This window comes from Ranitomeya imitator, chromosome 2 (genome assembly GCF_032444005.1).
Source record: "Ranitomeya imitator isolate aRanImi1 chromosome 2, aRanImi1.pri, whole genome shotgun sequence".
Classification (NCBI taxonomy): Eukaryota; Metazoa; Chordata; class Amphibia; order Anura; family Dendrobatidae; genus Ranitomeya; species Ranitomeya imitator.
The window spans coordinates 222,441,036-222,453,550 of record NC_091283.1 but is presented as its reverse complement, the minus strand read 5'-3'; positions in this window follow the sequence as shown (position 1 = coordinate 222,453,550).

The window sequence follows — 12,515 nt, the reverse complement described above, 5'->3', positions numbered from 1 at the left end:
ATTTTTTTCTTCGCATGATGCAAATAGCCTCTTCAGAGAAAAAATGGACTTGATCTCTAGTGACACATATTGAATTTATACAATCCTAAATGTCAATATCGACCCTTTAGCTAACCCTGCCACATGACTTAGGGCAGGATGCCAAACTAGGCACTTCATTTGCAGACACATATTGCAAAAGTAATGTCTGGTTTGGCTTCTCATCCTATCTTATGTGGCAAGGATTGCTAAAGGATCAATATTGAATTTTAGGATTGTTAAATCCAATAGGTGTCACTAGAGATCAAGTCCTCTTCCTCGCTGAAAGGGCTATTTGCATATTTAAATTATCAGAGAAGCATTCCAGGGCTTATAGGTCTCCATATGCCAGTTTGGCAGGTTCCACAACTTTACCTCTTAGAACCCATGTAACATGACATTCAAAATTGGCTACATAGATACAAGTGTGTTTTAAGTGACGTATGTCTCAGTAAAGCATGTGAGAAGAAGAAGGACTTCAGAGGATTACAGCAGGAGCTGTGGTCACTTCAGGACCTTCTTCACTGTGGCTGGGACAAGAGGGAGGAGACCAAGAAGAACCTGAAAAAGGCACTTTTTGGAGAATTCCAAGTAAGGCTACTTTCACACTGGCGTTTTTTTTAATACGTCGCAATGCGTCGTTAAGGGGAAAAACGCATCCTGCAAAGTTGTTTGCAGGATGCGTTTTTGCCCCATAGAGTTACATTACCGACGCATTGCGACGTATTGACACACCTTGCAACCGTCTTGCGACGGTTGCACCGTGTTGTGGCGGACCGCCGGGAGCAAAAAACGTTAAATGTAACGTTTTTTGCAGCCGACGGACGGCTTTTTCCGACCGCGCATTTGCAGCCGGAACTCCGCCCCCACCTCCCCGCACCTCACAATGGGGCAGCGGATGCGCCGGAGAAATGCATCCGCTGCACCCGTTGTGGGGCACAACAAACGCTAGCATCGGAATCTCAGCCCGATGCAATGCGATGGGCCGAATCCGACGCTAGTGTGAAAGTAGCCTAACGGGCAGCACGGTGGCGCAGTGGTTAGCACTGCAGCCTTGCAGCCCTGGAGTCCTGGGTTCTAATCCCACCTTGGACAACATCTGCAAGGAGTTTGTATGTTCTCCCCGTGTTTGCGTGGGTTTCCTCCGGTTTCTGCCCACATTCTAAATGCATACTGATAGGGAATATAGTTTGTGAGCCACATCGGGGACAGTGATGATAATGTGTGCAAACTGTAAAGCGCTGCGGAATATGTTAGCACTATATAAAAAGTAAAGATTATTATTATTAATAAATCGTATTCCTTTCCAAAGTGAAGAAACCTGGATAAGTGTGAGAAATGTAATTCGATCTTTTCAGGAAGCTCCACACCGTTCATACGCCCCTGAATGATTTTCAAGATGAGCTTGATGTGGGAAGGAGGATATGGTGATGAAGGTCGTCAGTGACTTTGACTGCAGCCTTTATTCCCACAACCCACAAGCTTACCGAGCCTGAAGCTGCTGATAAGGTTCTGTCAGATATCACCAACCATCTTGATCTTGCAGGTGCAGCGCCCATGGACGTCCCTCTGTGTTATGATTAGGTAATTCAGTACCACAATGGACATAGAAGTCAGAGCACATACAGTGACCTGACAATAACTCAAAAACATAGAACGAGCTCTGAGACGTGGGAACTCGGCTGATCGCAATTCCTAATCCTCTCCAACCACACTAGAGGCAGCCGTGGATTGCGCCTAACGCTCCCTATGCAACTCGGCACAGCCTGAGAAATTAGCTAGCCTGAAGATAGAAAATAAGCCTACCTTGCCTCAGAGAAATACCCCAAAGGAAAAGGCAGCCCCCACATATAATGACTGAGAGTTAAGATGAAAAGACAAAAGTAGAGATGAAATAAATTTAGCAAAGTGAGGCCCGACTTTCTGAACAGAGCGAGGATAGGAAAGGTAACTTTGCGGTCAACACAAAACCCTACAAACAACCACGCAAAGGGGGCAAAAAGACCCTCCGTACCGACTAACGGCACGGAGGTACACCCTCTGCGTCCCAGAGCTTCCAGCAAGCAAGAAAAACCAAATAAGCCAGCTGGACAGAAAAAAACAGCAAACAAAAATTACAAAAGCGCAACTTAGCTATGCAGAGCAGCAGGAGGAAGCAAGTCCAATACTAGAACATTGACTGGAGGCCAGGATCAAAGCACTAGGTGGAGTTAAATAGAGCAGCACTTAACGACTTCACCACACCACCTGAGGAAGGAAACTCAGAAGCCGCAGTACCACTCTCCTCCACCAACGGAAGCTCATAGAGAGAATCAGCCGAAGTACCACTTGTGACCACAGGAGGGAGCTCTGCCACAGAATTCACAACAGTACCCCCCCCCCCTTGAGGAGGGGTCACCGAACCCTCACCAGAGCCCCCAGGACGACCAGGATGAGCCATATGAAAGGCACGAACAAGATCGGGAGCATGGACATCAGAGGCAAAGACCCAGGAATTATCTTCCTGAGTATAACCCTTCCACTTAACCAGATACTGGAGTTTCCGTCTTGAAACACGAGAATCCAAAATCTTCTCCACAATATACTCCAACTCCCCCTCCACCAAAACCGGGGCAGGAGGATCAACAGATGGAACCATAGGTGCCACGTATCTCCGCAACAATGACCTATGGAATACGTTATGGATGGAAAAAGAATCTGGAAGGGTCAAACGAAAAGACACAGGATTAAGAACCTCAGAAATCCTATACGGACCAATGAAACGAGGTTTAAATTTAGGAGAGGAAACCTTCATAGGAATATGATGAGAAGACAACCAAACCAAATCCCCAACACGAAGTCGGGGACCCACACAGCATCTGCGATTAGCGAAACGTTGAGCCTTCTCCTGGGACAAGGTCAAATTGTCCACTACATGAGTCCAAATCTGCTGCAACCTGTCCACCACAGTATCCACACCAGGACAGTCCGAAGACTCAACCTGCCCTGAAGAGAAACGAGGATGGAACCCAGAGTTGCAGAAAAACGGCGAAACCAAGGTAGCCGAGCTGGCCCGATTATTAAGGGCGAACTCAGCCAAAGGCAAAAAGGACACCCAGTCATCCTGATCAGCAGAAACAAAGCATCTCAGATATGTTTCCAAGGTCTGATTGGTTCGTTCGGTCTGGCCATTAGTCTGAGGATGGAAAGCCGAGGAAAAAGACAAGTCAATGCCCATCCTAGCACAAAAGGCTCGCCAAAACCTCGAAACAAACTGGGAACCTCTGTCAGAAACGATATTCTCTGGAATGCCACATAAACGAACCACATGCTGGAAGAACAATGGCACCAAATCAGAGGAGGAAGGTAATTTAGACAAGGGTACCAAATGGACCATCTTAGAGAAGCGATCACAAACCACCCAAATGACTGACATTTTTTGAGAGACGGGAAGATCTGAAATAAAATCCATAGAGATATGTGTCCAAGGCCTCTTCGGGACCAGCAAGGGCAAAAGCAACCCACTGGCACGAGAACAGCAGGGCTTAGCCCGAGCACAAATCCCAGAGGACTGCACAAAAGAACGCACATCCCGCGACAGAGATGGCCACCAAAAGGATCTAGCCACTAACTCTCTGGTACCAAAGATTCCAGGATGACCAGCCAACACCGAACAATGAACCTCAGAGATAACTTTATTCCTCCACCTATCAGGGACAAACAGTTTCTCCGCTGGGCAACGATCAGGTTTATTAGCCTGAAATTTTTGCAGCACCCGCCGCAAATCAGGGGAGATGGCAGACACAATTACTCCCTCTTTGAGAATACCCGCCGGCTCAGATAAACCCGGAGAGTCGGGCACAAAACTCCTAGACAGGGCATCCGCCTTCACATTTTTAGAGCCCGGAAGGTACGAAACCACAAAGTCAAAACGGGCAAAAAACAGCGACCAACGAGCCTGTCTAGGATTCAACCGCTTGGCAGACTCAAGATAAGTCAAGTTCTTATGATCAGTCAAGACCACCACGCGATGCTTAGCTCCTTCAAGCCAATGACGCCACTCCTCGAATGCCCACTTCATGGCTAGCAACTCTCGATTGCCAACATCATAATTTCGCTCAGCAGGCGAAAACTTCCTGGAAAAGAAGGCGCATGGTTTCATCACCGAGCAATCAGAACTTCTCTGCGACAAAACAGCCCCTGCTCCAATCTCAGAAGCATCAACCTCGACCTGGAATGGAAGCGAAACATCTGGTTGACACAACACAGGGGCAGAAGAAAAACGACGCTTCAACTCTTGAAAAGCTTCCACAGCAGCAGAAGACCAATTGACCACATCAGCACCCTTCTTGGTCAAATCGGTCAATGGTTTAGCAATACTAGAAAAATTGCAGATGAAGCAACGATAAAAATTAGCAAAGCCCAGGAACTTTTGCAGACTTTTCAGAGATGTCGGCTGAGTCCAATAATGGATGGCTTGGACCTTAACAGGGTCCATCTCGATAGTAGAAGGGGAAAAAATGAACCCCAAAAATGAAACCTTCTGAACACCAAAGAGACACTTTGATCCCTTCACAAACAAAGAATTAGCACGCAGGACCTGAAACACCGTTCTGACCTGCTTCACATGAGACTCCCAATCATCCGAGAAGATCAAAATATCATCCAAGTATACAATCAGGAATTTATCCAGGTACTCTCGGAAGATGTCATGCATAAAGGACTGAAACACTGATGGTGCATTGGCAAGTCCGAATGGCATTACTAGGTACTCAAAATGGCCCTCAGGCGTATTAAATGCAGTTTTCCATTCATCGCCTCGCTTAATAAGCACAAGATTATACGCACCATGAAGATCTATCTTGGTGAACCAACTAGCCCCCTTAATCCGAGCAAACAAATCAGATAACAGCGGCAAGGGGTACTGAAATTTAACCGTGATCTTATTTAGAAGGCGGTAATCTATACAAGGTCTCAGCGAACCATCCTTCTTGGCCACAAAAAAGAACCCCGCTCCTAATGGTGACGATGACGGGCGAATATGCCCCTTCTCCAAGGACTCCTTCACGTAACTCCGCATAGCGGCGTGCTCAGGCACAGATAAATTAAACAGTCGACCTTTTGGGAATTTACTACCAGGAATCAAATCGATAGCACAATCACAATCCCTATGCGGAGGTAGGGTATCGGACTTGGGCTCATCAAATACATCCCGGTAATCAGACAAGAACTCTGGGACCTCAGAAGGGGTGGATGACGAAATAGACAGAAATGGGACATCACCATGTACCCCCTGACAACCCCAGCTGGACACAGACATGGATTTCCAATCTAACACTGGATTATGGACTTGTAGCCATGGCAACCCCAACACGACCACATCATGCAGATTATGCAACACCAGAAAGCGAATAACCTCCTGATGTGCAGGGGCCATGCACATGGTCAGCTGGGTCCAGTACTGAGGCTTATTCTTGGCCAAAGGCGTAGCATCAATTCCTCTCAATGGAATAGGACACTGCAAGGGCTCCAAGAAAAACCCACAACGCCTAGCATACTCCAAGTCCATCAAATTCAGGGCAGCGCCTGAATCCACAAATGCCATGACAGAATAAGATGACAAAGAGCAGATCAAGGTAACGGACAAAAGAAATTTTGACTGTACCGTACCAATGGTGGCAGACCTAGCGAACCGCTTAGTGCGCTTAGGACAATCGGAGATAGCATGAGTGGAATCACCACAGTAGAAACAATGCCCATTCTGACGTCTGTGTTCTTGCCGTTCAACTCTGGTCAAAGTCCTATCGCACTGCATAGGCTCAGGTTTATGCTCAGATAATACCGCCAAATGGTGCACAGATTTACGCTCACGCAAGCGTCGACCGATCTGAATGGCCAAAGTCATAGACTCATTCAGACCAGCAGGCATAGGAAATCCCACCATGACATCCTTAAGGGCTTCAGAGAGACCCTTTCAAAAAATAGCTGCGAGCGCACCTTCATTCCATTGAGTGAGTACGGACCACTTTCTAAATTTCTGACAATATACCTCTATCTCATCCTGACCCTGACACAGAGCCAGCAAATTTTTCTCTGCCTGATCCACTGAATTATGTTCATCGTACAGCAATCCGAGCGCCAGGAAAAACGCATCAATATTACTTAATGCAGGATCTCCTGGCGCAAGAGAAAATGCCCAGTCCTGAGGGTCGCCACGTAAAAAAGAAATAATGATCCTAACTTGTTGAACTCGGTCACCAGAGGAGCGAGGTTTCAAAGCCAGAAATAGTTTACAATTATTTTTGAAACTCAGAAATTTAGTTCTATCTCCAAAAAACAAATCAGGAATAGGAATTCTTGGTTCTAACAGAATTCTGAACCACAAAGTCTTGAATATGTTGTACTCTTGCCGTGAGCTGATCCAGACATGAAGACAGACCTTTAATGTCCATCGGTACACCTGTGTCCTGAACCACCCAAATGTCTAGGGGAAAAAAAAGGCAAAACACAGTGCAGAGAAAAAAAAATGGTCTCAGAACTTCTTTTTTCCCTCTATTGAGAATCATTAGTACTTTGGGCCTCCAGTACTGTTATGATTAGGTAATTCAGTACCACAATGGACATAGAAGTCAGAGCACATACAGTGAAGATCCAAGACAAAAAGAAAAAAAAGGGGTCGAGCTGCACAGCCTTATCTTTCAGCAGATCAGCGGCGATGATTCACAGCAATCAGCCTTCAGTGCAGGGGTGGTCGCATGGAAGACAACTGTGTACATATGACTAAGAGCAGAAAAATGCGGCAGCACTCACCCTGTAGTGGTCCAATGCTTTTATTCAAGACATGAGGATTTACAGCTTCATGGTCCGAGGGAGTGCAGGTGAACGGGAGGTGAGCAGGGAATTCCCTGCTCACCTCCCGTTCACCTGCACTCCCTCGGACCATGAAGCTGTAAATCCTCATGTCTTGAATAAAAGCATTGGACCACTACAGGGTGAGTGCTGCCGCATTTTTCTGCTCTTAGTCAGAGCACATACAGTGACCTGACAATAACCCAAAAACATAGAACGAGCTCTGAGACGTGGAACTCTGCTGACCGCAATTCCTAATCCTCTCCAACCACACTAGAGGCAGCCGTGGATTGCGCCTAACGCTCCCTATGCAACTCGGCACAGCCTGAGAAACTAGCTAGCCTGAAGATAGAAAATAAGCCTACCTTGCCTCAGAGAAATACCCCAAAGGAAAAGGCAGCCCCCACATATAATGACTGAGAGTTAAGATGAAAAGACAAACGTAGAGATGAAATAGATTTAGCAAAGTGAGGCCCGACTTTCTGAACAGAGCGAGGATAGGAAAGGTAACTTTGCGGTCAACACAAAACCCTACAAACAACCACGCAAAGGGGGCAAAAAGACCCTCCGTACCGACTAACGGCACGGAGGTACACCCTCTGCGTCCCAGAGCTTCCAGCAAGCAAGAAAAACCAAATAAGCCAGCTGGAAAGAAAAAAACAGCAAACAAAAATAACAAAAGCGGAACTTAGCTATGCAGAGCAGCAAGCCACAGGAACGATCCAGGAGGAAGCAAGTCCAATACTAGAACATTGACTGGAGGCCAGGATCAAAGCACTAGGTGGAGTTAAATAGAGCAGCACTTAATGACTTCACCACACCACCTGAGGAAGGAAACTCAGAAGCCGCAGTACCACTCTCCTCCACCAACGGAAGCTCATAGAGAGAATCAGCCGAAGTACCACTTGTGACCACAGGAGGGAGCTCTGCCACAGAATTCACAACACCTCTGATGATGAGAGAATTGCTCCCAGCCGCTAAATCCTTTAGGATCAAAAAGACATCAGGCAGTGTTGGTCTTCCAGGGGAGCTCTATGCAGTGGTGGGAAAGCTTGGCTGTCCAGACCTGTTGTAACTGTACGAGGACATTGTGGTGTAGGGAAGAATGCCTCTGTCCCTTAAAGAAGGAATTGGCCTGATCCTGTACAAGCACAAGGGTGAGAGGTTCGTCCCATCACTATTCTGAACTTGGACTACAAGATACTGGCCAAGTGATGGTGACAAGATTGAAAACAGTCATAGGACGGATCATCCACCTGGACAAGACCTACCGCATCACCAGACGTTACATTTCAGATAGCTTCTACATATGCAAGTACATCAAGGCCCACCATGCACATGAAGCCCTTGTCAGTTTGGATTAGGAAAAGGCCTTTGACTGGGTTTCATCTTAAATTGATGGACAAGACACTGCACAGGTTAAATTTGGGTAACATGTATTTTTCTTATGTCCGACAATTGTAATTTGACATCCGCAGTATGGTGGTAGTAAATGGCTAGAAGACTGACCCTTTCCAGGTTCTATCTGGGATCAGATGAAGCTACAGTCTACCACCTCTTCATTTTATGTTGTAGAACTCTTCACAAAGGCTTTCCGGTTAAATGGAGTGATCAGAGGGATCACCACACCGAGGCCAAAACTCTTCAAGGTTAAGTGCTCACTCTACATGGATGAAGTAACCCTCTGAGTGGATCAAAGCTCAGTCAATGCCCTCATCCAGACATGTGAGACATTCAGTCAGGCTTAAGGGGCTAAAGTCAGAAGAGTGGCAGGAGGCTTCATGCACTCTGTTCAACATCCAGCTGGATTTCATGGAAGTTCTTTTGTCTAGTCGGGGAAGGAAGGAGCGGCCCTCAAGTCTTGGGAGGAACTCTTGGCCAAATTGAACCAAAATATTGACCTTTGGAGCCTCACATGCCTCACTGTTGAGGGCAAAGCACTGGTCTTGCATAATGAGGTACTGCCTGTGCTGCAGTACAGAGCCCTGGTCTAGTCTCCCCGTGTTTCCATGTGCAGGGTAATTGTCCTGGTGGACAGTGTTTGACTTTGTTTTGGGTTTCAAGCTAGACAGAGTGAAGCGGACCATCATGTGCAATGAGCCATGCAAGGATGGGAAGGGCTCGTAGATGTTCCCACTCTTCTGCCTACCTCCTTTATTTATGACTGCATTCGCCAGACTCTGTGAGTCAAAAGAGGCTCTACCGGGGGTGCATGTCTCACTTCTTCTGCTTCTTTTTTGGAGGAGGTCCAACTGGCACAAGTAGGACAGCTCCTACCCCTACAACTGGACAAAGTCCTGGTTCTACGAAGGTTTGTAGTGAAATATCAATTGGAAGGACTGAAACCTGATTTGTGGAAACCAAAGACTATCAACAAATTTATCAGAGCCAAGGATGAAGAGGAGAACATTCCAGGACTCCATTCCGAAATGTTGAACACCATGTGGACTACTGTGTCGTCAAACAAGTTGACCAACAGATACAAAGACATGTTGTGGATGGCAATACAGGGTGGGCTGCCTGTCTGATCATTCATGCGCACCCTTATGCTTTGCAAGATTCGGTACTGTCCAAGTGCCCCTTCCTGAAGGAAATATCTCTGCACGTCTTTTGGGATTACTGTTTTGCAAAGTGCCAGGCTGTTTCCCTGGAGGATGTCTTGAGAAGTTCTGTCCCCAGAGCAAGCCTGTTATACTATCCAGTACTTTACAAACATTCCCCTGGGGATCATTTCTTCAGAGCCATCCAGGAGGCTTGGCTACTTATGAACTGTTTAAACATGCCATTTGGGTTGCCAGGAAACGGGTGATCTTGAGGAGGGAGAGCAAATCCATCCACAGCCTGCTCAGAGACTATTCTACCTTGGATAGTCCAGATGAAGAGGACAAGGATTAAACGCCTTATCCTCCCTGTCTCCCCTCCATGTGTGTTGTCTTTCATTAAATCTTCAGGCATGTGATTTCATGCTTCCTGTCCCCTCCTTCCGATTACCCTTCCCCTTTCGCTGTTCATGATAGTTTATTGATTGACTTGTTTTTTGTTTCAGCTTGTTTTGTGTAGTGTTGGAGTCTAATGTGTAGTGTAGGTGTGTCTGCGCGGTAAGGTAGATTTTTATACATTGTAGGAATGATGTAGAATAATGTGTTTACTGAGCTGCAGCACATTACACTGCTACTATTTTGATGAGTGTTTGACATATAAATTTATATTAAATCAAAAATATGTCTCAGTAATCTCAGTGGGATAACCCATCTTGCAGGAGTTTTATTGGTGCTTTCTTGGGGTAACTTCAGTTTGAGGTTCCATGCCTAGGATATTCCATCCACCCATTGTAAAGTGACTGTAGGAGATAGCAAGAGCCAGAACCAACACTCTCAAATGACTTGAAGCCAATAAACCTTGCTGGTTCTATGTTGTACGTCAGTTGTCTCTTTACAATCATGGCAGTATGGGAAAAGAGACTTCTTTTCCTTTCACATGTTTAGCATCAATCCAATTTGTGTCCTCTTTGTCCATCTCATCACTTTTACAGGATCCCCATCACCAGTAATTTTTGGTTGTCCATCTGGTAGGCCACAAGTTACCCTTCAATTCACTTGCTGCAATCCAGGTGGGGAGACATCATCTCGATTGTACAGTCTCTGCTCTATTTTCTTTTACTGCAGTTCTTCTGGATATTCTGTGAAACTTCAAAATTCCTTTGCTAGTATCTCTTCTCCTGCTGCTCTGTGCTTTTTCTGGCATCCACCTTTTTCCGGTTGGATATGTGCTTTCCATGTATTTTCCATAATTTAGTCATCATCACAGTGTACAGTGGTGGCACCATCTTTTAGTATTTGACTCTAGCACCAATCAGAGCTGTGCAGGATGCTCTTCTACCCAGTGTCAAACAGTCCTACTGGAGGACCACCTTAAAGTATGTATGGATTTCAATGGAATTTGCACCACAAGTATGCTGAAACCATTGAACATAATGTTGAAGGAGAAAGTTGATGGCTCTCTTCTCCACAATTCAGCCTGTGCATCTGAAACTGGATACAGCAAGCAAAATGACATCAGTAGATCAAGACTGCTGTGCTGAGCCTCAGATCACAAGCTGCAGAGATCGGATTCGCACACCGACGCAATCTGATGAAGTTAGTAGGTTTTTTTCATTATTTTATCAGTCATTACCTGTGTGGGCCCCATACTGTTTATAGGTGAGCTAAAGGGCCCCCATTCTGTATAGGTGAGCTTTTAGGGCCCTGTTCTGTATATAAGGGAGTTGGGAATCATGCTGTATATGGGAGCCTCTTTGTCCATCATACTTTAAATAGGGAAATGTGAGGCCCTCACACTTTATGTAGTAAGCTGTGGGGCATCTTGCTGAATATAGGAAGCTGTGTGGGCCTCATACTGTTTACAGAGAGCTGAAGGGGCTCATATTGTGTAAATAGGATCTGTAGGGCCCACATATTGTATAAATGGGAGCTTTGGGATATTATACTGTATATAGCGACTTGCTGGGCCATCATACTTTTATAGGAATATATGGGGGAACCAAACTGTAAATAGTTTGCTGAGCGGAGACATTATATATTGTGGGAGCCCTGTACTGTATTTATGGAACTATGAGGGCTCCAAAATGTGTGTCGAATTGTGAATAAAGAACTGTGGGGGCCTTATATTTTGTAAAGTGTGAGGCAGGGACTGGTGTTACCTGTAGGGATAGCTGTATGTTCCCCCTATGATGCATATGGAGGCCATGGTAGTGCATTGCATTCACAGGCATAGCTGTAATTGCAATACGGAATAAAAGTAAGTGGTAGTCTTGGGCAAACTATTCGTCTAAGGCAGATTTAAGAAAATCTGCTCTGGGCGTTTGTGTTTTGAAATGGACTGTAGAATGATAGTGGTGCAGTCCATTACATTCCTGGCCGGGTTTTCCATGTGGCTGAAAGCCACAGGTTGCTTGAAAAAAAACCTGAAGCAGAGGGCTGTGTGTGTCAGGTTCAGTGTCAGTGTAAGTCTGGTGTTTGCAGAAGTACAAAGCAGGAGGCTGTGCAGAGCTCCACCTGTGTGAGGCAATACAGGCAAGCGGAGCCAAAAAGCCAAGCGAGCTGAAGGGCCAGGCACCCACAGCGTACACAGCGGTGCAGTCGTCCACGGGAACTGGTCTCGGAGGTGCACTGACGTGTTTATCGGTTGAAAACGAGAGGATAAGGTTACCGGATGTGATCTGGAGGATATAGTGTACTGTGTATTGCTGTGAGTTGAGCAATAAAGAGACTTTTGTTTTGAACTTTGCTGGGTCACAACCTCATCACTGCACGGTGTGGGTACCGTTGCACTACAACAGAGAGAAATTTGGTCATCATACTGTATACAGTGGGGGAAAAAAGTATTTAGTCAGCCACCAATTGTGCAAGTTCTCACACTTAAAAAGATGAGAAAGGCATGTAATTGACATCATAGGTAGACCACAACTATGAGAGTCAAAAAGAGAAAACAAATCCAGAAAATCATCTTGTCTAGATTTATTTAGCAAATTATGGTAGATAAGTATTTGGTCACCTAAAAACATGCAAGATTTCTAGCTCACACAGATCTGTATCTTCTTCTTTAAGAGGCTCCTCTGTCCTACACTCATTACCTGTGGTAATGGCACCTGTTTGAACTTACTATCAGTA